The sequence below is a fragment of the Corvus kubaryi genome, unplaced genomic scaffold, assembly GCF_017639235.1.
Source record: "Corvus kubaryi isolate FWS band 111438036 unplaced genomic scaffold, C.kubaryi_AGA036_p1.0 37260, whole genome shotgun sequence".
In the NCBI taxonomy this organism is placed as follows: domain Eukaryota; kingdom Metazoa; phylum Chordata; class Aves; order Passeriformes; family Corvidae; genus Corvus; species Corvus kubaryi.
Window position 1 is genome coordinate 3,973,865 of NW_024581077.1, and position 24,487 is coordinate 3,998,351.

Consider the following 24,487-nt stretch of genomic DNA (forward strand, 5'->3'; position numbering starts at 1 on the left):
CCCGTGGCAGGGGGCATTGGAACTAGATGGTCCTTAAGGTCCCTTTCAAACCCTTAACATTCTATGATTCTGTGATTCTATGGCCAGAGTACCAAGCCTGTCAGAGTTGAAAGAATGTCTGGATGCTGCTCCTAGTCATATGGTTTCCTTTAGGTAGTCCTGTGAGGAGTAGGGTGTTGGACTCAACAATGCTAATGGGTCCCTTCCAATCTGATGTATTCGATGATTCTTTTTCAGTCAACAGTCCTTGCCAAATATGAATGTCATTTACAAATAATTTTAGCTATTGTCGATTCATTTAAAAAAGAAATGAAGAAGAAAAATCACTTGCAAAAAATTTCATCCAGATGAGGATTCCTGAAAATCCACTATTTAAGTTTATGGTTAGTTTAAATCAGATCTACTCCATTTCAGTCAAAACAACCACCTGTAGGTTCTGCTACCCTTTAGCAATGTATAAGTAATAGCCTGAACGCAAACTCCTAACAGAAAAAGAAATATAAACTATTCATGGGTTGTCTATATGAGTGCAGATATACTTCTGAAAAGCAAACAGGTCTACAGGTCCTATAGACATTCTGACCCCAAATCACACAGTGATGGATAAAATACTTTCTTCATATGCTTTGCCCACATTTTTCCTGATATATCTGGGCTTGTGCAAGAATTTCAGTTTCAGTGAAGGCTTTCAGGCAAGCAAACAGCAATAATTTAAAGCCGCCAGGAACAGAATCAGTTATAAGCACAGGCAGCTGCCTGCAGCATCACACCCAAGAAAACATTTGGGTCCTTGAAGTACTTGCTGGAAATCCAGATGATGCCTGTACAAAATCAATGACTTGTTACTGACCACAGAAAATTAAAAAAAAAAAAAAAAGGCAAAGCAATTTAAACCAGAAATGTGGAATAATGTGGAGAAATACATAAAGAGTAAATACAAAAATTAAACCCCCAGGAAAATAGTGAAAAGAAATGGATTGAAGTATTACTAGAGTTTTATGACACCAAGTAATTTAGGATTTATGTTTAGGATTTATGTTATTACGTGATTTAGGTTTTATAGTGCTGAGGATTCTACTGAAGGCAGCATCCTAGATAAAGATACCTACACATCAGATTTATTTCCTTTTTGCTGCCACATCCGTGTCTCCATTTAAAAGTGAGAAAACAGGAAAACAATAAAAAGGTACAATGTCATGACTCAGGAGTGATATTCCTGTTTCCTGATACTCCATTTGGATCCTTCAAACAGTGAAAAAAGACAACATTTTTTTGGACCACAGATGCATTTGAGAATGTCACTGTTTCCATTTGCCTTTTATTACATAAACCAATGAAATCAGCATCAGGGAGACACTCTTCCAGGTAATACCCTCTTTTGTCAAAAAACTCCTACTTGGCTGATCTTGTTCTCCCTACAAGCCCCGTATCACTTTCTTCCTTAGACCATGGTTGCGATAATACTGCCACTGCTGCTATTTAAAATGCCCACTGAGTCAGTACACTGAAACTTGAAAAGATTTGTGTATATATAAAAGGTGGTTTAGAACTGACAATATTTTTGCCAGATTCTTAATGGCACTTTTCTTTAAGATACTGTGTTGCTGAATCTTTCTACCTTCTATTCACTATGTCACCATGCACACTTTCTGCTTTGCTAGGGGATGAAGACAAATTGGAATTTGAGTGTCTATTGCATTGTAATGGGTAAACATCAGTAAAAAACTGCAACAAAATGCAAATCTCAAGAGAATTGTTCTTTCCACATGCTCTGAATATTGCTCTTATCTTTACCAGCAAGGAGTCTACCTGAGAACAATCCTGCAGGTTCCACATGGAGCACTTCCCAGGCTTAATCAGAGAAATTCCAAAGTTCTGTTTGCCAAGACCTTTCTTCTGCTAGACACAGAGCCAGAGGGGCTGAGATTGGAAGGCACCTCTGGAGAACACCTACTCCAACCTCCCTGCTCAAGCAGGAGTAACTAGATCAAGTTCCTCAGAGCTGAGTCCACTCAGGGTTTTAATATCCCCAAGGACAGATTCCACTGCCTCTGTTCAACACAAGGACTGGACACTGACACAGAAAGACTGCATAATCAGTGACCTTCACAGCTGACCAGAGAAGCAAGTAAAGTTAAAAAAACACATAAAATATGTATAACTTAAATTACACCATGACTTGCAGTTTAGTACAATAAAATGCTACCCAGTAATGTCCTTGAAATCACTGAAATGGGAGGATATGTCCCAGTATAATCAACCTATTGCTTTGAAGTGACCTTATGATTCACAGTTCACATGAACAATATCCATTTCATGGTTTCACTCGAATAAAAATTTAATGAAATAATCCTTTAAAGTATAAATCTCTGGTTTCCTGCTTACTTTTATGAGCTAAGTAGCAACTACAATCTGCACCCTACAACCATGCTATAAAGCATCCCAGAGGTTGCTAGCTGAAACACTGCTCACTTTAAATATTCCAGCATATTCAGAAAGAACTCGTTGATGGTCTGCATTTCTTTAATACCTGATCAGAAGACAAGAATTTGCTGTTTCCCAAGGGACACCCTAGTCTCCTACCATTAGGTTAGTATCATTGTTCAGAAAAAACACCATGATGTTTATCACCTTAGGATCAAGCTGATAAAATTCACTGAAAGCCATTTAAAAAGCAACCCGACCCTTTCAAAACAAACTCTAACTTTTCAACTCAAGCTATTTATATGTCTGCAAGGGGAAAAGTTTTGTTCCTTGTTTCAGAGGACAGCTACACCACCCTGTGAGTGCCAAGAAGCAGCACAAGCTGATGGAGGCTGCAGCAGTTCTGATGCAGAGGGGGTCGGCACCACCAGCACCACTTCTGAACAGCAGCCAGGGATGGGGCTCGTCATCTCCCCTGCACTGCCCATGGTTCTACTCACTGTAAGTACAGAAAACTGATTTCTTTCTGCTTTGCTTCATAGAATATAGTCTTAAAATGTTCAAACAATGTTTAGACACAAGTATTTTCATCTGAGGATTCCCCAGGCTTGTTCTGGGATTTCGCTAGGGGAAATGTTGCTTTTGGATGCACCAGATGTGAAATATATTGCAAAATCCTTAAGCAGGCAAGGGTTTTCTGGAGAAATATAGACATGCATTTAACTTACCATACACAAAGCTGGGAAGATTCTTCACCACATTATAGCACTGCAAATGCATGAAATAATTTAAAACGTGCCAGTGAACAGAATCTGGCCTATTCTCTGTGCTGTGTGTTTACTTTGAAGGAAGGTGAAAAGAGCAATCTCTCTACTGAATTCCTTTTGAACATGAACGTCACTGCATTCACCTCGCTGAAACATAACTTAGGTTAATGGTGCCACCTGGTGACAAGTCTTACTCGCTGTTCCCATCCCCTGTCAAGCAAGACAAAAGAAATGTATGCGGTGTAAACCATCCCTCAAGAGTAACCCCCCCAAAAACCGCATCACCTGCATTAATTACTTGTCCTAAGGAGTGCAGTGTATTGTACACAGAGAAAGAACAACAAACAATAGGAAATAAAATATTTCTTAACATACTTTCATTTTAGACACTATCACCCACTTCGGTTTATTAGCTTGTGAAGAGAATGCACTTAATAAAACATGAAGAAAAAAGAGAGAATTAACATTAATTTGTTGGAATCTCCTGAGGATGTGGGAGCAGGGCACTTTCTCTAGCTCAAAACCTTCTTGTTTGCTGCAGTGATGTGTGAAACTCTAGCACCACCTTGTAGGATTTTACTACCCCCATGACTGCAGTCCCTAAACAAAAAATTGAGTGTTAGAGCACATGCTCTTTGCACCTCACCTGCTAGTAACAACTCACAAGAGAAATTAATTATGAAGCCATAAATTGGTCTGTGCATCTCTCTCTGCATTGCAACACTGCTGAATACAATCACAAAACATTTGATAGGCGGTTCCTTTTGCATGGTGAGACTCTTGCCCTTTTTGCTCCAGGTACATCAGGATTTATGCTGCAGGTAACAGTACGTGGTGGGGGAAAACACCTAGGGCAAGGAGGGGGCAAGCATGGATAGGTCAAGAAGGGCTGGAATCCTTGCTCAGGCAGAGACAAGGTCAGGGATGTAGCACATCAAGGACCTGAAGCCTGTTTGGTATCTGCCAATGAGTATAATCAACCTTATTATATTACTTTCTGTCTTGCGTATAAAATAACAAATAATTTACAAATTGATACCTTCAAAAACCTAATATTTAAAGAAATTGGTAGAGGAGAGTAATAGAAATGGAGATGAGAGCTTCTATTTTGCAGGAGATGCCCAGGCATAAAGTGAAGGAAGACACAAAACATCACATAACACAACTTAGAGTTGAAATAACATCTGTACAATAAAATAGCCAGAATTTGAGTTATAGATCATATTTATGGTTTCTCTACAGCTTTGTTTGCATGCAAAATACAAGTTCCCATCAATCACTGCACAACCACCACTTTAATTACATTACAGTAACAGCTTACAGGTGAAAGCAATCATTTTAGGAGTCTCACCTCAGCTTTACTCCTACCCAGTTGTCACAACACCCTATTTACAGCTGCAATCCTGCACAACAATTCCAGCAGCACAACTGCTGACTAGTCTTTCACATTTATAAAAAAGAGAACACTTAATAGAAGGCAGTATACTTGCTTTACAATTTCCTGTGCTCACCCAAAATTTTCTAATTTTTTGCTAAACTCAACACTTTGGAAGGCCAGCTGATATTACTGGACAACTTTCAGTGTATTAATGTGCTTTTGAATAGAGAACAACTGCATCCCTTCACCCCCCGGGACCTTTTACTGACTGGTATTTCGCTTCTATGGAACCTAATGAAAGACCTCCTTAATTTAACAAAATAGGAATATCTCAACTGAAGGATGGATACTCTTCTCCTAGAAGCCTACTTCACATAATAGTCACATGCTGCAGATGCAAATTATACAAGTATCCATATGCTTCATTTATATGACTATTTAACCAAACTAGCATAATAAATATGTCTAGTTAGATACTTGCAGTAAGTGTGCAGCTGTCTGAAAGGAGGTACAAAATCAACATCAGTGAAATCCAAACTGCAGCTGCCATTAATCAAAGCTTTGCCCTTGAACATTCATCGCTGGGATACTGCTGTGACAAAGTGGACTTTTACTGCTGTTTGGGATGGGAAGATTTTACTTCCTTAAGATAACTCGAGTTTTCTAGTGGTGCAGATGCTGTGAAAAAGCCAGTTTTTATGCTTGGTCTCAACAGAGCAAATGAGCAGAGGAAAGATCAAAATATTATAGAACACTACGTTATCTGTAAAATGCTGAAGTTTTGCACAGTATGTAGAAAATCCCTATTGAAAGTATTTCTGTTTGACAGAAATAATTGATATTTCTTGGATCAATGAACTAGAGATAATGCAGTCAGGAGAGATTTGAATGTTAGGCCAAATGAAGATTTTTATGATATTGAAGTGGTGATGTAGAAGAAGCTTTATTCAAGATGAGGTTCCATGTGTAAAGATACGCTGCTGCTGCCAGGCCCTACATCCTTTGATCAGAAAAGAGCAGCGCTGTTAAAACTATTCACCCACTGTATTGACAGGGATGGAGGGATTTGCACAAGCTCAGGGGATGAAACCAGAGCAATCCAGAGAGCTTTCTCATGGTGAATATGGCAAATATTCATATCACAGAATCACAGAATCACTTGGGTTGGAAAGGATTTTGAGAGACCATCCAGGCCAACGTCCCAACAATGATCAAGGACATCTTCCACTAGATCAGTTTGCTTAGAATCCAATCTAACCTGACCTTGAATGTTTTCAGAGATGGGGAAGCTGCCACCTCTCTGGGCAAACTGTGCCAGTGCCTCATCACACTCATTGTAAAAAAAAAAAATTTCCTTTTAGCTAATCTAAATCTACCCCCTTTTACCTTAAAACCATTTCTCCTTGACCTATTGCCACAAGTCTTACTAAAAGGTCTGTCCCCATCTTTCTCATAACTCTCCTTTAAGTATGAAAAAGTCACAATAAGGTCTTCCTGGAGCCTTCTCTTCTCTAGGTCAAACAGCTCCAACTCCCTCAGTCTTCCTTAATTGAAGAGGTGTTCCATCTTTGTGATCATTTTCATTAGTCTCTTCTGGACCTGCTGTAACAGGTTCATGTCTTTCCTGTGCTGGGACCCCAGAGATGGATGCAGCACTGCAGGTGGGGTCTCACCAGAGCAGAATAAAGCAGGAGAAACACCTATCCGGCCTTGTTGGTCATGCTGCTTTTGATGCAACCCAGGACACAGTTGGCTTTCTGGGCTATATCAAGGCTTCACTCTACCATTCCTTTAAAAAGATGATTAAAAACTTTCCAAAGGCTTCAGTTTTCATTAACTCTACGAGTCTTAATTTTTATGCAGTAACTAGCAGCTAACCAGGGTTATTCACAGAGGCTATACAGGCCAGTGCATCTACTTGGATGCAGTAAAGTCAAATTTAGCCACAAGAACAAGGTGTTGAGTGACAGCTATCAGGCATATTATTTAGGCCAGACAAAAGATGCTACTCTCCCATAAAATCAAAGGGGACAATCTCTGCAACAACCTCTGCAACATCCAAAGAAGAGACTGAAGGCATATTCTGACAGTGATTGTGAGATGCCACCCAATACCAACAGTACACAAGCTGTGCCATGTCAACTACACACACTTGGAATCACCTTCTAGTGTTGAGCTTGGATTAATACTGTAAAATTCTCCTAGCCTCCAGAACAGAGCAGCCATGTACACTGATTTATGGGGATGATCTCTGGGCTGTCTGGGAAGAATGCTGGTCAAGTGGGGAAAATCTTGTCAGAAACCATTCAAGCTATTTTATGTGTAGATAATTGAGTCCCCCATGTGGAAATACATGTGTTCCCAGGTTAGTTCACTAACAAATACATTTCCAACTAGATTTCAGCTGTCAGTACATTCTTAGAGAGCGGTTTGTTGGACAGTGAGTGTGCACATGGGCAGTTCATTAACTTGCTGGAAATCGATACTCCTGCTTGCCTTGCAGTAACTTTGTCATGTAACCATACTTGAAGTGAACTACTAAGAATTTGCTGACTGCAGCTTCTTCTGAATTTGTGAGCCATCTGTTCAGTCCCAGCACTTGTGTATATTGCTTCCACATGAGATCTGCACACTTTACTGGATGCTGCTTTATGAAAGCCTTATCCAGTTCATAATGAGTAGAGAATCTCTGTCACCCTCAGCTGTGAGGTCGCACCCAAGAGGTTTGGAATTCACTGCTTGTGCCATTGAGAGCCCTTAAAGATATAAGCCGTATACACCAAATTCTTGAGATCTTTTTACTGCACTATGGAAATTATACTTCCAAGCAAAAAAGTGTTAGCTGGGAATTATTGTAAATTTATTGTTTAGTGATGGACTCCTCAAAACCTTCTTCTTTGCCAAACACTTGTCAAATATCTTTTGGTTTGGGAAAAGCATTGCAGTTTGTGGCACAGTTTTAGTATATGGCAATAAATGATGAGCAGTGGGTCTGAGATATGTGACTACCATATCTCTCATGTCCAGTGATTTACAGGGAAAGCAATGAAAAGGAATTGTAATATTCTCTGAGGCTCTTTTGCAGAAAAAAGAAGATGTCTGGCTGAGCAACTATGTCAAACTATAACATTTTCCTTTTTATCATGACTATTTTTGTACTACTGTTTTTTCAAACACATGATGAGGACTGGCACTAAAGACACTGGTGGAAATTGACAATTTGAATGAATCACAATCCTAAAAAAATGCATTTGAGTTTTGTGAAGAGATTTCTAAGCAGGAATATCCATACATCCAAACTTTTGGCAGAGCTTAGCATGTATTTCCCTTACACAGCAAAACAAGTCCTGTTTCAAGGAAGCTTCTTCCAGAAACTTTTACATCTGATTTTTCTGAGTGCAAGTCTTGCAGAATATGAATTTGGACTGAGAAATCTTGTCTTTCTTGTATTTATCCTTAAATGTGGTGCTGGATGAGAGCACTTTGCCAGCACGGGTTATCTCACAAACCTGGTGTAACCATATAACACAATTCTTATTAGAAGGTATTTATAAGTCTATTCAAATTTGTAATCCAGTTTGAAAATGCATTTATCCCATTGAGAACTGTGTATACATGTCCTAGCTTTCCTTTGTCTTCCTCTCTAATCCTTTACTTATCATCCACACTGCTTAGCAAAAGTTCAAGGCTGGCCCTTTTCTTTACCCAGACATCCTCCAGTACCTTAGGATTGTCTTGATTTAATGCCAGCTCCTCATTTAAATGCAAAATGCACCTGGCATAACATTATTACAGCATTATTACTGTATTGTGCCTCACAGCCCAATCCCAGTGAAACATAGATTTAGAAGAAACATAAAGATTTTAGTTATAGGCTAGATTTTAGTTATAGGCTAGCTGTGTTGAAATGGGTGGAATAGGAAAGAATTTGGGCCCAGTGAGAGCTAATTAAAATAATTAGGAGAGCTGGACCTGAAATAGGTTTTTAGATGTTAGCAACTGATTACCAAATAACTGATGATCTGTCATTTGTATGCTTGTTTAGCTGTGCTTAGAATAAGGAGTAGAAACATTGATAAGTTGGTGTATGGAACAAGGACAATTACCAATTTCCTCCCTTTGTGGGAACTCATCCAAAAGTCATGCAAGAAGAAACTTAGAGGTCACTAAAGTAATTAGGATTGTTAAAACTCAGAAAGGTAAAAAGGTCAAAATGAGGAAGATGAGTTACTTCATCTTCCTTGGGACCACTGACCCAATTCAAGACCACTGACTCAATTCAGAGCACACACTACGCATGCTTAATGACATTTAAGCTCATTTCCATACGAAACAGAGAAGGGGAGGGGTTAATGTTATGAATATGCATTTTGTATTTTGGATATTCATAATATTTGGAAATAAAAGGTATCATGTTTGCTTGTATTGGGGCCTGTGTCTTAGGGAGCTATCCCACGCAGAGCCTGGTGCCAAATAAAACATGCACTTTCTAACTCTAAACTGTTAGAGGGTTTTTTGTCCATCTCAGTTTCATATCAATATTAGATCGATATTCATATTTTGGTAAATCACCAGTTTCTCCAGACATCCATCTCCTCACCAATTACACAAAGCTACAAGCGCAAACACAAATCTGGCGTTTGACAAATCGCCATTAGAGTTCATTTCTTAGGCCCTTCTTCAGTGAAAGTAAAGCCAACTTGCAAAAAAAACCAGGTTACAAATAGAGCACGGCCTTATTACAGGGACCTTCCCCACATACCCTAATGGTACACCAAGTTTCTGTAGGCAAATGCTGAAGGAAACCCCTAAGCACTCTGGTCCTCCAAGACACAGTTGACATCCTGGGGCTGAGGAGAAATATGTCAAAAAAGAGGCAAGTCCCCCAAAAAGGAGGCACAAATCCCACCCTTTCATCTTAACTACAGAGGCCAAAGCTGAAAATGTAGTGAAGTAATTCACAGTCTCTGGTATAAATTTACTAACATGTTTGATTGATTTTCTCCTTCGACCAAAATCTTAAAAGGAAGAAATTATCTTGACAGCAAGGGTCACGAATGATGTAAGAGATAACAGAAAGGCACTCCAGTGGGAAAACGGAGCTTGGTAGTAATTCCCAAGCCACAAAGCCCTACATGATAAACAATACATTTTGCAAAGCTGAACAAAGAGTGCTTGTCCCTTACCTTCCCCAGAGCCCTGGCAGTTACTTTACTCATTAAAGTACTGGATGTTCTTATCCAATATTTACAGTCCTGTTTTCAGGTTACTCTAGCAACTGTTAAAGTCCCAGACAAGCATTTAATGAAAGATGTATATATTTTAATTTGTGAGGAGTATCAACTGAGATTCTTATGCTGTCACTCATACACCTCACCTAATCACCAAGAATCACCAACAAAGCTTTTGAGCAATCTTGTCCTTCTCTCTGACATGCAACCTTTGCACCACACATAGGACAGATTTTCTTGGCTTGGTGCTTTGTATGTCTCCAGCTCAGACTCCTTAAGTAAATGATATTGAAACCGGTGCAAAAAAATCCACTGCACAACTAGATACAACATCCAAACTAAAAGAGGTTTCTTCTCCTGCAGGACTGTCTGTTCTGGAAAACAAAGATATTTCAGAAACAAAGCCAGCTCAATCCAGAAACAGAATTTTAAAAGCTTGTTTTAAAGCAGTAATTGTTTCCAATATTCTTGTATGTTTGCTCTTTTTGTTGTTTTGCTTTGCCTGAATTCTTAGTACACAATTCAGCCAATCTAACCAGGTCATCTCAGCTCAAACAGATCTCCTGCTTTCAAAGGCACCATCTCTTTCCATTGCCTAAAGAGATATACCCTTATATTTAGGAATATAATCCTAATTCTAAAAGCCAACCCATTTGTGGCACAAATTATGTGGATTGAATCTCACTCTCAGTTTCTTTGGGCCTGTGGATAACGCACAAGTGTTGGTTACAGATACCTAAGCTGTTCTCTGCTCCTAGCTCAGCTCACAGAATCACAGAATCCTAGAATGGTTTGCATTGGAAGGGACCTTAAAGATCATCTAATCCAACCCTGTTGCCATGAGCAGAGACACCTTTCACTAGACCAAGTTGGTCAAAGCCCCATTCAGCCTGACCTTGAAGACTCCCAAGGATAGGGCATCCAAAACTTCTCTGGTCAACCTGTGCCAGTGCCTCACCACCCTCACAGTAAAGAATTTCTTTCTTATATATAATCTAACTTTGAATATTGTGTGAAGTTTTGGTCATCACAATATAAGAAAGATACTAAACTATTAGAGAGCATCCAAAGGAGGGCAACAAAGGTGGTGAAGGGCCTTGAGGGGAAGCTGTATGAGGAGTGGCTGAGGGCACTTGATCTGTTCAGCCTGGAGAAGAGGAGGCTGAGGGGAGGCCCCATTGCAGTTACAACTTCCTTGTGAAGGAAGAGGATGGGCAGGCACTGATCTCTTCTCTGTGGTGGCCAGTGACAGGACCCAAGGAAATGGCCTGATTTTGAGTCAGGGAGGTTTAGGTTGGGTATCAGGAAAAGCTTCTTCACCCAGAGGGTGGTTGGGCACTGGAACAGGCTCCCCTAGGGAAGGGGTCACAACACCAGCCTGACAGAGCTCCAGCAGCATTTGGACAATGCTCTCAGGCCCAGGGTGCAACTCCTGGGGATGGTCCTGTGCAGGGCCAGGAGCTGAACTCAATAATCCTGATGGGTCCATTCCAACTCAGTGTATTCTGTGATTCTGTGGTTCAACATGCTCTCTTTCCATTTAAAGCTGTTCCCCCTTGTCCATGCTCTTATATAAAGTTCCCCTCCAGAGAGACACTAAAGACTGGAAACTAATAAAATCAGTGTACTCTCACTCACAGGGGCTCAGAGTAATGGCAAGTTTAGTAGAATATCAATAAAATATGCAGGTTTGATTTTATATTCTCATTAAACTATTGATTCTTACTGCATCAGAGCTCATGAAGCTGGTTTATTCTGTGATAATCACTCAGATTTCATGTTATGTGCAAGTACCTCCCAAAGCAAGACTGTCATTGAAAAGTCTCATAGATGGCAGTTCCACCCACTCACAGACACTCATTTGTCCAAACTGTAAGACAAATAGTTGCCAGTAATTAACAGATTTGTAGAAGTAAGAATTTATCATGAATAATGCAAAATACAGAGACATGTAAGTATTAATAGCTTTAACACCAATAATAGCTCAATGTCTGCTCCTATTTGCAAATGTTCTGATTTCTGATTACTGCCTGCCATTTTGTGGCCCACTTCTGCTCTAGGTAGATATCATATCCCATCTTCCACAGCAAAGATAACAAAACCAAATAAGAATAGGCCCTTGACTGTCCTAAATTCTCTCCAAGAGAATGAAATCAGACAATGCTTTCCATTATAACTTGAGCCTGACAGCCTAAATCAGGATGATCTCATGATATGACATGAGCTTTGGATTCCTTAGTTAAGCTCTGTGTTTAGTCAAAAGTGTCCTGTGAGGTCTTGGGTCAGTCACTTAAGCTTTTGTTTAGATCAGCTGGGTTTTGCAATACATAACAAAGTCCCAGCAGAGCCATAGTCGGCTGGGCACCACACACAAGGACAGGACTCCTCAGGAGGTTTTGTGTTATTCAGACACGGACGTTGTCCCCAGACACTCCTAGGTGTCAAATGGAGACACTGAGCTGTAGCCAGATGCAGGGATAGGGAGCACTGTACAAACAGACACCTAAAACTACTTTTTGATGGAATGGGGAATATTAGTTACCTCCCTATTCCAGAGGAGGATTTTAAATATGTGGTCTTCAAAATAAAGAGGCCTTCCTCTGAAGACCACCTAAATCTATGAGATTCACTGTCCTTGCTGGAAACTCAGGTAGCAACTTGCAAAACATAATGTTGACCTTACATAATACATGTATTTCAGAGTGCTTTATGCACCCTGTGTAATGAGCAAAAATTAACAGTCTAAAAAGCTTTCTAATTTCACATCTAATGACACCCTATACAGAAAAGCAGCTGGAACTCCTGCTCATAAACACCTTGCTATAATTACAAGATAAGCAAAAGAATTAGGCTTTCTAATTGTAATAAATTACGAAGCAGAAAATGTAATAAAATCTAACAAGGTCTTTCTATATTGCATTGTATTAATACAACCTTTTTATATTACCATCTATTCCAAAATGCCAGGCAGCTAATTAAGTGAAGAGCTTTTTCCTCAGGTTAAGTAGAGCACCTACATTTCTGCAATTATTATATTGTTGTAAAGTGTGTCCTGATTCTGTTTCCATTTAAAGAAGAGAAGAGAAATCAAGTCAGTATTATAGCAAGGTTTGTGTGCTTGCTCTCAGGCACATTTAGCAAATGGTCAAAATGGCCAGGTAAGAGCTTGAAATAAATAAACTATGCTTTACACAAGCATAGTGCTTCTCATTCAAGGACTTTAGTGCATTTGATAAATATTAATTAACTCCCATACTGCTGCTCTGAAATACGCAAGCAATACATTTAAGTATTACTTGGTTTGCTACTGAAATGCATCCCCCTTTTTGCTCTTGGACAGGATGCAGCAGCTGTTTAACAACACACATGAATATTAAACAAGAGGTTTAGAGAAGTAAGGAATACTTAATCGAAAAGGGACCCCAGAGGGATTTACATGGGTAGATAGCAATTACTTAAAGTAACAGCCCCCAAACTCCACAGGTAATTTTGTTCTTCAGCCACCTCCACTTTAAATCCAAATTTGCTGTGGCTTTTAATAATACTGGAGGACTTTGCAGGCAGCCTGTCAGCTCTGAACTGTAGCGAGGAGAACTCTGGCACAAAATCAGGGCCAGAATTGCTAGAATCTTATTTTTATTCTGGCAAAATGAGAGAGGGGACTTAAGTGATCACAGCACAGTAAGATTTCGGCTTTATGCTGCTGAAAGAGGATATGAGTAGCTGTTTGGAGTTCAGAGGATTCAATAAGTAAGCCCTCAAAGAAGTATTCCACCACCCAAACACTGTCTTACTCATGAGCCTTTATTTTCAACACATCCCACCCTGTACAGAGTACCACACTCAGCAGCAATGGCCATCAGCTGGCACAGGGTTTCTGCCCCATCTCTCTTTGTGGCTGTATCAATGGGTTATCTCCTGCCAGTGCAGGGAATTCACCACATGAAGTCACAATTTGGAAAAAAACTGTGGTTTGCATAAGGTCATCTCAGCCTCATGTCCTGCATTATGGGGAAACCTCTTTATAGTCTCCCATTGCAAAATCTACTGAATATCCAGCTGTCTCAGCATGAAGAGTCAAGTTCTTTCTTGGGCTGATGAAAATTATTAAACATTCTGATTCATAACAGGACAAAATCCGCCAGGCAGCCATTCAAAAACGGCAACAAAGATATAACTTCTGCCCAACACAAATGAAACAGAAGAAGCAGACAGCTTTCTTCTGCCATGAAACATCACCAGTCATTTCTTTCTGTGACAAAAAGAGAAGGCATTTAAAAAAGATCAGCATTGGTTTGGTACCTAACTATCTACAAATTTCTTCACTATTTAAATAGTCTCTGTTGGAATGGGTGGAGAAACTTTGCCAAGGAAATCTCCAGAATTATCCCTGTAAATATGTCATTTAAACACACTTTGTGTACTTCCAACATAATTTTTACAGGCTTTTCCTAAACTATAGTTGTGAAACGTAACCAGCTAGCCCATTCTGAGAGGCTCTCCAAATGGCTTGCTCTGTTTTACACCAAATCTACACCAGCATTCCAGTTCCAGTATTAGGATTATATTAACAGCTTAACTTGTACTTACTTATCCACCAAAACCAATTCTGGCAAGGCAGCCAAACATTCATCTTAATTGAAAACATCACGTCTTTGTTTTTTCATCAAATTAATAAATTAGGTCACCAGATGGCTCTTTTAGGAATGTTGAGCTGGGCTTCTTGGATTTTATGTTCCTTGTGTGCTTTACCACAAAGCTAAAAATACTTAAAATTGCCAGCACATCACATCAATCATTTGTTCAGCTCTGGAATCCTCACATGGCCAAAATACCTCCAACAAAAGCCTGAGTTTCACAAATACAGAATCCTTTCCTGAATTCAGCCTCTCATGTCAAAAGACTTGACAGCAGACTTGGGGCCACATGTTATGAGTGATGCGCCATGGAGCACTGCTAGAGGGACTTTCCATTTGAGATGCATTAATGAATCTGTCCTCCTAAAAAGAATTTATTTCTTAGAAAGGTCAAGTGTCCTTTATTGAACCATTAATTTTACAATCAGGTATTCAACCTGCTGGATGGGCTCCATGGTAACATCAACCAACATTTTATATAGTTAAAACTCAACCTAGCAATTATCAGCATCTTTCTCCTCTTCAATGTTGAGGAATGGGAAAAGACTTATGGCTTATTTGAGAGACTGAACCAGGCAATACATTGCTGGTCCTAACCGAAACCCTCTGCAGGGCCACTATTCCTGCATCTCTGCAGAGGGCTTCCCAAAAGTGAAAGCAAATCTCACATGCTTCCCCAGGTCCTTTAAGCTTCTGAGCACAGAATTATTCTACATCTCCACCTGGCATTAAAAAGGTTTGTATTTCGTTTAGATCTACGGCACAAAACTGTAGTGGGAGCACCTTCTAGGCATTTGGATACGATTTGGTGGTGGTGCATTTACACCACCCAGCACCTTGGAGGCTGATCCATAGGAAGCATGCATATACACTACTGCAATATGGATCTGAAATGGGCAAGCCTGTTCCTACGTTGACAAATCCTCGATGCCAGCTTCCTGGACATATTTATCTTTATCTAAACCTAAGCAAATCTTTGGACAGTTAATGAATTGGCACAAGCAGATGTTGCTGAGAGACGTTGTGCTCCCATTTGCTTTAGCATCATGGCTAATTGAAACTTCTTGAGAAATTCCAAACAGCTCGAAGAGCATTAAAACATCTTGAACTGAAGTTCAAACCACTGGAAACTCACAGGTACATGGGATAAACTTCACACAGTAAAAGATAAACTATACCTATAGGGCTCTGACACACAGCAATGCTTTCTCTGATCTCACAAAAGCCCTAGTGGAAATCATTACAGACTTCGGCTGAGCAATCCAGAACATTTTCAAACAGAAAACACCATGCTTACTGTGGACAACATAAAATAATGCCAACAGAAATATGCATTTGAAATCAGTGTAACCACAAGATGTCACTCTAAACTTTATTTAGAGGAAGAGTTTGGCTACTTCAACTTCTAATAGGGTTCAAAGTTACTTTTTTCCACGTACATTTATTGTCTTCCACATTGCATTTACAAAACTTAAACCATGAATTAATTGCTACATGTTAAACACAACTAAACAAACATGAGAAATGCAGTCTACCACACAAAAACTTACTGGTAAATCCTCAAAAGGCAGGCTGGGTATGAAATGATAATGAGAATAAAAACAGAACAGCCTTTTGGTTTGAGAGGTTTAAGTAGAAAATGAATGAAGTTACAGTTCTGTTCAACACTGAAGATCAAAAGCAACTCAAGAAAATGCAAGATTTGGGAGAAAAATACCCACTAAACATTTCAACTCTGTCTCTATCCCTCTGTCTCATTGTAATTAGGTTGGATTTCTACTGCTATCTAATTACTGTCTGTTTGGAAAGATACTCCCCCACAACCATTTCTCCTGTAGGTACTTCAATTCTGGAAAGGCAGTGAATCTCCTTACAAATTCCCATATTCCTATATATGAATGTAAAAATACACTATTATATATGTATGTCTACATATATGTGTGTATATATATCATGAATACATGTAATTTGCAAGTAAATAAAAATTAATTAATTAATTAATACACACACACACACATATATACATACGTATCACCAGAATTTTTGGTGGGAGAAGCCAACAAGGGCACTCTTGAGCCACACCTGAAGTGGAGGCAGAGAACCAGCCCAAAACATGCAATAAGGCAGTGGCAGAGCCGGGATCTGGAAGAGAGTCCTTCAAACAAAGCTTCTCTGCCACCATCTGCTCTGACATTTCCATTATCAGTAGCGCATGGAAAATGATGGTGATCCAAACCCCAGTACCTTCAATAAATATGCCTTCAAAATATTTATTTTGCAGTAGAAACCATCTAGTTCATCTGAACCACCTAACTATTGGGAAAAAAATCAGGTCTAAGAGAAAGGAAGCAGCACTTTTGGTAGTGTCAGCATCTCTAAAAGCTCAGTCAGCAAAGGCTGATGTGGAAGTGTCCAACAGTTTTCACCTTGGTTTAAAACATGTGTGTTATCAATACCATCACACAATGGAAATTATGAAGAGAAGCCCTCTTTACCATCCTTAAAGTCTAGGAAGTAACTATGAAAAATTAATTCCAAAACACTTATTCCAAATAAGGTTGCCAAAGTGCTCCCAAAGTTAGAAAGTGTCACACTTTACGTGTATGGTTACACACCACTTTTCCCTCTGCTCTGACACTTGATTCAGTATATGGAGTGAGCCTGCTCTGGAAAAGCTGCCTGTGCAACCTTTGCACCATTTATCTGAGGAGCTGAAAGGCTGAGAGCAATAAGAAGATTTCTTGTGGGTTCTTTAGCTTAAGAGCATTAAATGCCACCCTGGGAATTAGATCCTACCCCTGACTCCTACTGATAGTCTCACTGTGGTCAGAAAGTCACATACACAGTATTTTTCAAAAATGATCAAATGATCTTCATGTTTTAAGTACCCAAAATGGGACACTGAGACAGTCTTGCTGGAATGGTAACACTCCCTGTTGCAGCTGGAGCTGTGGTCAGACATGAGAAGTGGTGCATGTCGTGATGTATCAGGCAGAAGAGTCTCAAATCAGGCCTCGAAAATAAGAAGATATTTTTACTTCTGTTTCTCAGGGCTTCAGTACCACCTCTGCAGCACCTTTCACAGAGTAAATAATGATGGGAAAGCAATGGATTAAATACTTGCTCATGAGCTGAGTCCTGCCCCTTCTGCACACTGAACAAAGCAGGATTTTTGAAGAAAACAGGTTTCAGGTCAGGTAAATAAGAAGTATCACACTGTGTATATGTACAGGACTTGAACTCCGTTCACCAAAACTGGCTTAGTTATAGCACTGCCCTCTGATCACTTACCTAATTCTCTTCTGTTCACATTGTTTGGAAATACTACATCCTTTCTGCATAACATAACATAAAATAACATAATGTAACATAACGATGTTACTATAAAAACTATTTTCTATTTCTAAAGCCTGGGATTTTATGCAATGGTACCTTAATGAGCTACCTCAGCAGCTATTCAAAGCCACACAACAATGATGACAAAATGGAGGCAGGAGACAACAAATTAAAGACATAAATTCAATCTTCTTTGCAAAGAGCACATAATTATCTCAGAGGCAGATCAGGGTGACAGAACACTAACACGACCACAGAAAATGGACCTCATGACAGAATCAATGTGCAGTGGGAATGAACAACACAGTCTGCAGCATTTCTTTCAAGACACACTTTAATACTAAACAGAGCTCCCAAGTACAGAATAATACCTAAGCAAACTGCAGCACAAGTTTGAGATAAATACAATATCCACAGCTACCTGCCACTATATATATATATATATATACAAATTTATACGTATTATATATATAGACACATATATTCACAAATATATACAGGAATGTGTATCTAAGATTAACTAGTCTACTTTCATGCATCTTACTGTTCACTGCTCAATCCCAACTGCACTTAAATCACTCCAATCAGTATTTTTCACTGACTCTCACAACACCCTGGAAGCACAGGGCTAAGTAAAAAGAGTACTGAGATTCCAAAAGATCCACCAGGCAATAAACTTGGCTCATTTATAACAGCTTTGAGAAACATAAGGTATAACACTCTTCAAGGCTAAAATGGTTCTGTGATTTCAAAATTACCGTGCAGTTTCTTACAAAGTTATATTCACTGAACAAAAGCCACATCACAGTCTAGCCTAAAATGACTCTGCAGGCCAAAACGTAAGAGAGGGAGAATGGCTCTGCTATTTTAGAGACAAAAATAAACATTGGGATTAGTGGTGGAACAGCTTGCTCCAGATTATTTTCTTCCATTTTATTAGTAGATGTACAAACTACATTAGCAAGATATAAATCCAGTCTTTCTTTCTTTAACACCAAAAGAAAATCATCTATCTCAATGTTCTTTTACATTCTGTCTGCCTGAAAAAGGAAACTGCATTATTCAAATAAAACCAAATTATCTAAATGAATCTCTTAATAATTTGTCTCTAGTTCTCATGACAAACCAACAATAAAGGGCTATCCCTATTTATTGCAAAGAGAAAGAAAAGCTTCACATTGGGACAGCAGCCACACAACAACAGCTGCTGCAACTGCATTTTATTAATTCTAATTATACACAGAATCCATATGGCCAAGATGCACTTTAAAAAAAAACAAAAACAAAACCAAAAAAACTACAGAAACAAAAACCAGCTTTTATTCCTTGCTGGATATTGAAAACCCACAACCTCAACACTCATCACATTGCTCATGTTAAAAATGGTTTGTTTCCAATGCACAGCTTTTGCGTTTCAAATAAGAAAAGTCCCCAAAGGTTCTAAATTCCTTGTCTGAGATGGAAATGTTATCATTCATGGGTTAAAAGGCAGCAAAACACAAGCAGAGGGTTGCATTAGGATTACAAGTGATTATGTATTACCCAGGTTGTATCAGCACTGTAATCGCTTTCTTCTTGTACTCAGATAGGCTGAGAATCCAGCTACAGACCTTGGCTGGGATCTTCTATTTATCAGAGCTCATCAGCATTCACTCCCATAAATGCAAGAGGTATCAGAGCTTTGGTTTTGCATTGAGGTCTTTCCTGGTAATTCACAAGTTTTATTAAAATTCTTTCAAATAAAAACTGATTTGGGGTACCCACACAAGATTCCCACATCTTTGCAGAGACACCTCCTCTCAAGGTGGAAAACAGCTTTAATATTAAGAAGCTGGCCACTCACATCACCAGGCTGGCCAGCAAGAACAGGGAGCACCATGCCCTTGCTCTCTTTGCTTCTCATCTCTAACCAGTAGGACATCACCCTAACATCCACTAAGTCCCAAAGACTAAAACAATTCTGAGAAATATTTCAGCTCCTCCATCACATGCACAACTAAGGAAAACTGGGTAACATTTCAGACTTCAGTGGAACACAAAGGTTGCCCAGAGAGGTTGTGGGTCTCCTCCCCTGGAGATATGCAAAAGCCATCTGAACGTAGTTCTGAGTAACGTCCTCTAGGGAACCCTGCTTAATCTCGGAGGTTGGACTAAGTGATCTCCACTAGGGATACTAGGGGTCCATTCCAACCCGACCCATTCTGTGAGTATCCTCACTATGTATTATTCCACATTATACTCACAATATATATATTCCTCTATAGCAACATGATGTATGTCTGTCTGTCTTCTTTCTCCATGTGCGCCCACCTGTCAGCTCTCACCAGCTAACTTTGAACCCTCTGTCCAATGTCAATGCAACCTGAGAGAAGCAAAGAAGCCTTATTTCCTCCAAAGGATCCACAGGCACCATGGGTTGGGAGGAATTATAAGATTGAGGGAAATTATAACAATGCAGGAGAAATTGCACTGCCATGGAAGCAAAAACAGCAGTGGGCCAAAATCCACTCAAAACCAGTTACAACAGATCTGCCCTGTTTTTCTTTCTTCTTAACAAATGGTTCACTCCCTATGACCAGACTTTCACTGGAGAATTGCAAGGGTTAGTTCCTCCAGCTGGCTGCAATCCAGCCCCCAGCTCATAAAAAAATAGATCACACAGCTTCAAACCATCCCAAAGATCGAGCACTGCTACCTTTAGCTTTTTTGAGAGAAAGCACAAATTTGCTTACTAAGAGAATTGGACTTCAAGAATAAAAGCAGCTGCAGCTGTCTTCAGGCAAAACAAAAGCTGCCCTTGAATTTAAATTTCAGTTCTGCTGTAATTTATGCCGCAACAAAGAAAGATGCCAGTTTGGGAAAGTAGGACTCTGTGCAGAGTAATAACAGGCTTCCCTATTGTCAGAGATGTCATTTGAGCATCTCTCAAATGTGACAGAGCACTGAAGAGGTTTTGCACATTTCTTTTGCTCCTCGATATTTGTAATAGCCAGGGAGGGTTTCAATATTTTTAGATACAGCTATAGAAGAATCTGTATTTCTCAGTCAGCGAAGGTCTGATTATAGATTTCTGGAAGAATCACCCCAACACGTGATCCCAGGCAAGAAAAGTCAACGGGGGTTTTATTCTTTGATTTCATGAATGCTGGATGTAGGCCCTCGGCAAGAGGATTGCCTAATGTCCCTGGGCTGGACACAGGCATGGCTGCACTGGATGAACACCTGAGGAATTCAGCATTGTTACTGGAGGTAAAACAGCCTGACATGACCAAAAACCAGCTCACTAAGTCTAGAGAGCAGTGACATAGGAGACAAGTGACCTTACATCCAGGAGCACTGCAAGTAGTTAAGCACACTGAACATATGAGTGGGCTGGAAACATCTACCAAGAGCAAGCTTGGCAAGTATGAATAGGTAACACCCAATTGTGCTTTCCTGTTGAAAAGTTTCCCAGCACAGCAATTCATTTCATGTCCTTCTGGCCCCTGAAACACTGACACAGCACTGAGTGTTGAAACATGCTTCCTCCTGTGGACTGAGCAAGATGGGTAGTAGTGACAGTCACCATCGCCTCACTTCAGAAGGGTGACTGTCAAACAAGTTCTCCATTTGGCTTTCCTCAATACTAGCAGCTTGACCAGGAACCTTGTGACATTGGACATTGCCTTGTTTTCTGTGGTGCCGTGAATGTTAAATCTCATGTCTGCTCAAAGGAAGAAGTACGAAAGAGGTCTTGGTGGTTGTGAAGAAAAGCCTGAAAATATGACAGCAGCGTTTCTTAAAGACAGATCACAGGAGCAGACTGTAACAGTAGTATTTAATAGATTATTTACATGCCTTTTGTGCAAATCTCAGGGCTACCATGTACAACCAGCACTCCATTTTTACACTTGCTGGCATCTAAAATCATTCTTCACACCTACTTTGGTACAGGCTCCGTCTCCAGCACAGGGCTGTGATGCAGGTCTACTTTTCTCACTGTTTATCCTGTTGTTCATACATCTATTCCCCAGTGTTGACCCAACTCCTTCCCTCTATTCTCAAATTTCATTTAAAGAGTTTCTCCTTAAGCACAACATGCCTAAACAAATTCCTTGTCTTCCCACTATTCTCCTATATTTTCTTCTTCTCTCTATACAGTCAACAGTGTAATTATTCTTCTCAGCATTAAAGCCTACATAATGTGGGGGACATTTTCATCATTATTCTCAGTTAGCATGCCTAGCTATGCCTATCAAAATCTCATTTTTCATTCTTAGAGTTTTCCTTTTATGACAGTAACATGTTCCAGCATTCCATCATTACTCAGAAGATACATTCCTCTCCATTTTTTTTCATATCTAAACTATCCAGAAATTCAACCATGGCCCTAAGTGCAAGAGAAGTGTCAATCCCAGCTCACAACTTTGTAGACACAGAGATCAATCAAATTAGGACAAATCCACAGGAAACCAAGTTCTTGGTTTGCTTCACGCTTGCTATAATAAATATTTGCATTTCTTGAAGTCTGTGCTATTTTTAATAGATATATATGACCTAAAATAATTAAACCAAAGGGAAACTTGCTTTAGATCTCTGAAATGTCCTCTTTATATACCCTATCTGTCCTAGGCACCTTCCAGTAACATGGAAGAATACAAGGTTTAACTAGATCTCTGGAATTCTGGAGACTAATACAACACTATTGAGTTATACTTCCACTTCATTTACACAAACTTTTAACAGAAAAGTGAGATGTGATCATAGAAGAATCATCTGAATTCCTTTTTGACTTGGTTTAAAAGACACGATCACTCTTTTCAAATGGGGTGTTACAACAAGGTTTATTTAAAAGTGAGCTGGATGAGGAAAAGAGTCTAAAAAAACCCACTTACTGGAAATGTAACATTGTATCCTAAGTCTCTAAGCACAGGCTGTGACACAGATGATGAGTAAATTCTGTAACAGTAATGTTTACTACAGCAGTTTTTAAGATGAGCAGTTTTAGAACATCTGCATTATTTTGCAGAAATGGTAGAATACCATTAAAAAAAAAAAGGTGAATGCAGATTTTAATTGGAAATATGGCATTTTAAAATTCAGGCAAAGTTACGCAAGCATGAGAAAAAATCGTAAGACATGGTTTCAAAGTCCTCAGGAAATACGTCACCCACTGCAGATTGGGTTTATCCGAATTTTAGAAAAACCTATTGAGATTAGTTTTTACCTAATACTGCATAAGATGATTACAGTTATTTATGGCACTTTAATTCCTACTAGAAACAAATGATGTTTTATAGAGATGTATCTACAAAAAAACCCAAACAACCCTGACATAAACCTCTTTTATCCATTCTCATTCCACAAAACCGCCCACTAAGCTGCAGAATCATGCACTTTTCTTAATGAAATGAAGGCTAGACAAATATATAGCAGAGGTTTCTAGAAATAAATTGTACTAAACTATGTACTGCATTATTAAAATTGATTAAGTTTCCTAAAGAACAGAACTGGAACAAAAAATGTTTGGTTGTTTTGACACATCCAGATGACTATTATTACTCTCTTTCATGATTTCCCTTTTTTATCTCAGCACGATGTCTCCAAGATGCCCCATTATGAGACAATCCCAACAAATGAGGCATCTGGATTTCTGGAGGTTTCATTTCCTCTTCCTTGAAGGGTTTTAAAAATGTTCACATCAGAACATGTGCTACAATTTAAGAGAACATTGTGATTTTACTATCAGCTAGCTACAGACAACCCTACAAAAAAAAAAATCCTTACAAGCTCCTAACAACATCATAACTCCTCACTGCCCATAAAAGAATTGGTAAAATCCTTCAGGTGAAAGAAATCTAGAACTAACTTAAGAGTAATGTCAATATCTAAATTCACGTTCTTCCCCTTGCACACTCCTTCTGAAGAGTTTCTCCTCCTCCCTCCTCTTAGGGCTGGATTTTCAAAGCATTGTGTTTGGGCCACTGGAGTGCAAATGGGATTCCAGAGACTGCAGTTCCACATGTCACTCTGAAAATGTGCCTCTTAGCTACTAACTTGGCTGCCACTGAGCACAGGCACTCTAGCAAGAGGTCCAGCAACAAGAACAGCCCGAAGGGAGAAGGAAATGCTTTTGAACCCAAATTAAAATGTAAAATGACAGTCCTTCAGTAATCCTTCTGTAAATCACTTACAGAACTTTTCCTTACATAATTGTAGTGGCTTCTTGCATGCGTAGAATATACGCAAGAAAAATATTGAATCTTCCTTTTTCTCATGTTACTCCACTGTTCAGTAGTCCAAATTTAATATTTATGAAACACATTGAAGATAAAATAGTTATGCACACTTTGAGAACTGAAGTTCAAAGATGGCTGAATCAAATCAGCATAATAACAGAAGCATAAATTTGAGAATAAAAAGAACTAGACAACACTAGATTTGAAAAATTATTATTATTTTTCTTTATCTGTTCTTGTTATACTTGATTTAAGACATCCTACAGATTTTTAAAGCCTTTTGGAAGTTAACGAGAATTGAACTCACACTTAAAGAACTGAGATAGTCAGAAAAGATGAATCTATTTATAAAGGAACCAAATTCTACTGAAGCTGTAGGACCTACAAAAACTGAATTTGGCACATAAAATTATGTTAACTTTATTCCTGGTAAGAATGTGCATCTCTGCATCCAAGTTAATGATTCTGTACAAAAATCACATTTTTCATTAGTAGT

At 39.2% G+C, this 24,487-nt stretch overlaps 1 protein-coding gene and 1 long non-coding RNA gene across 13 annotated transcripts in view; one reads left to right on the forward strand and one right to left on the reverse strand.

Annotated features, from left to right (window-relative positions):
- The window catches only part of DLG2 (discs large MAGUK scaffold protein 2), a 998,396-nt gene that overhangs the window by 953,873 nt on the left and 20,036 nt on the right, over window positions 1-24,487 (reverse strand). The gene's annotated exons all lie outside the window — the stretch shown is intronic.
- The window catches only part of LOC121662676, a 35,280-nt gene continuing 13,246 nt past the window's right edge, over window positions 2,454-24,487 (forward strand). The window contains exon 1 of the long non-coding RNA XR_006015374.1: window positions 2,454-2,925. This is a non-coding gene — a long non-coding RNA (uncharacterized LOC121662676). The remainder of the gene's footprint in view (window positions 2,926-24,487) is intronic.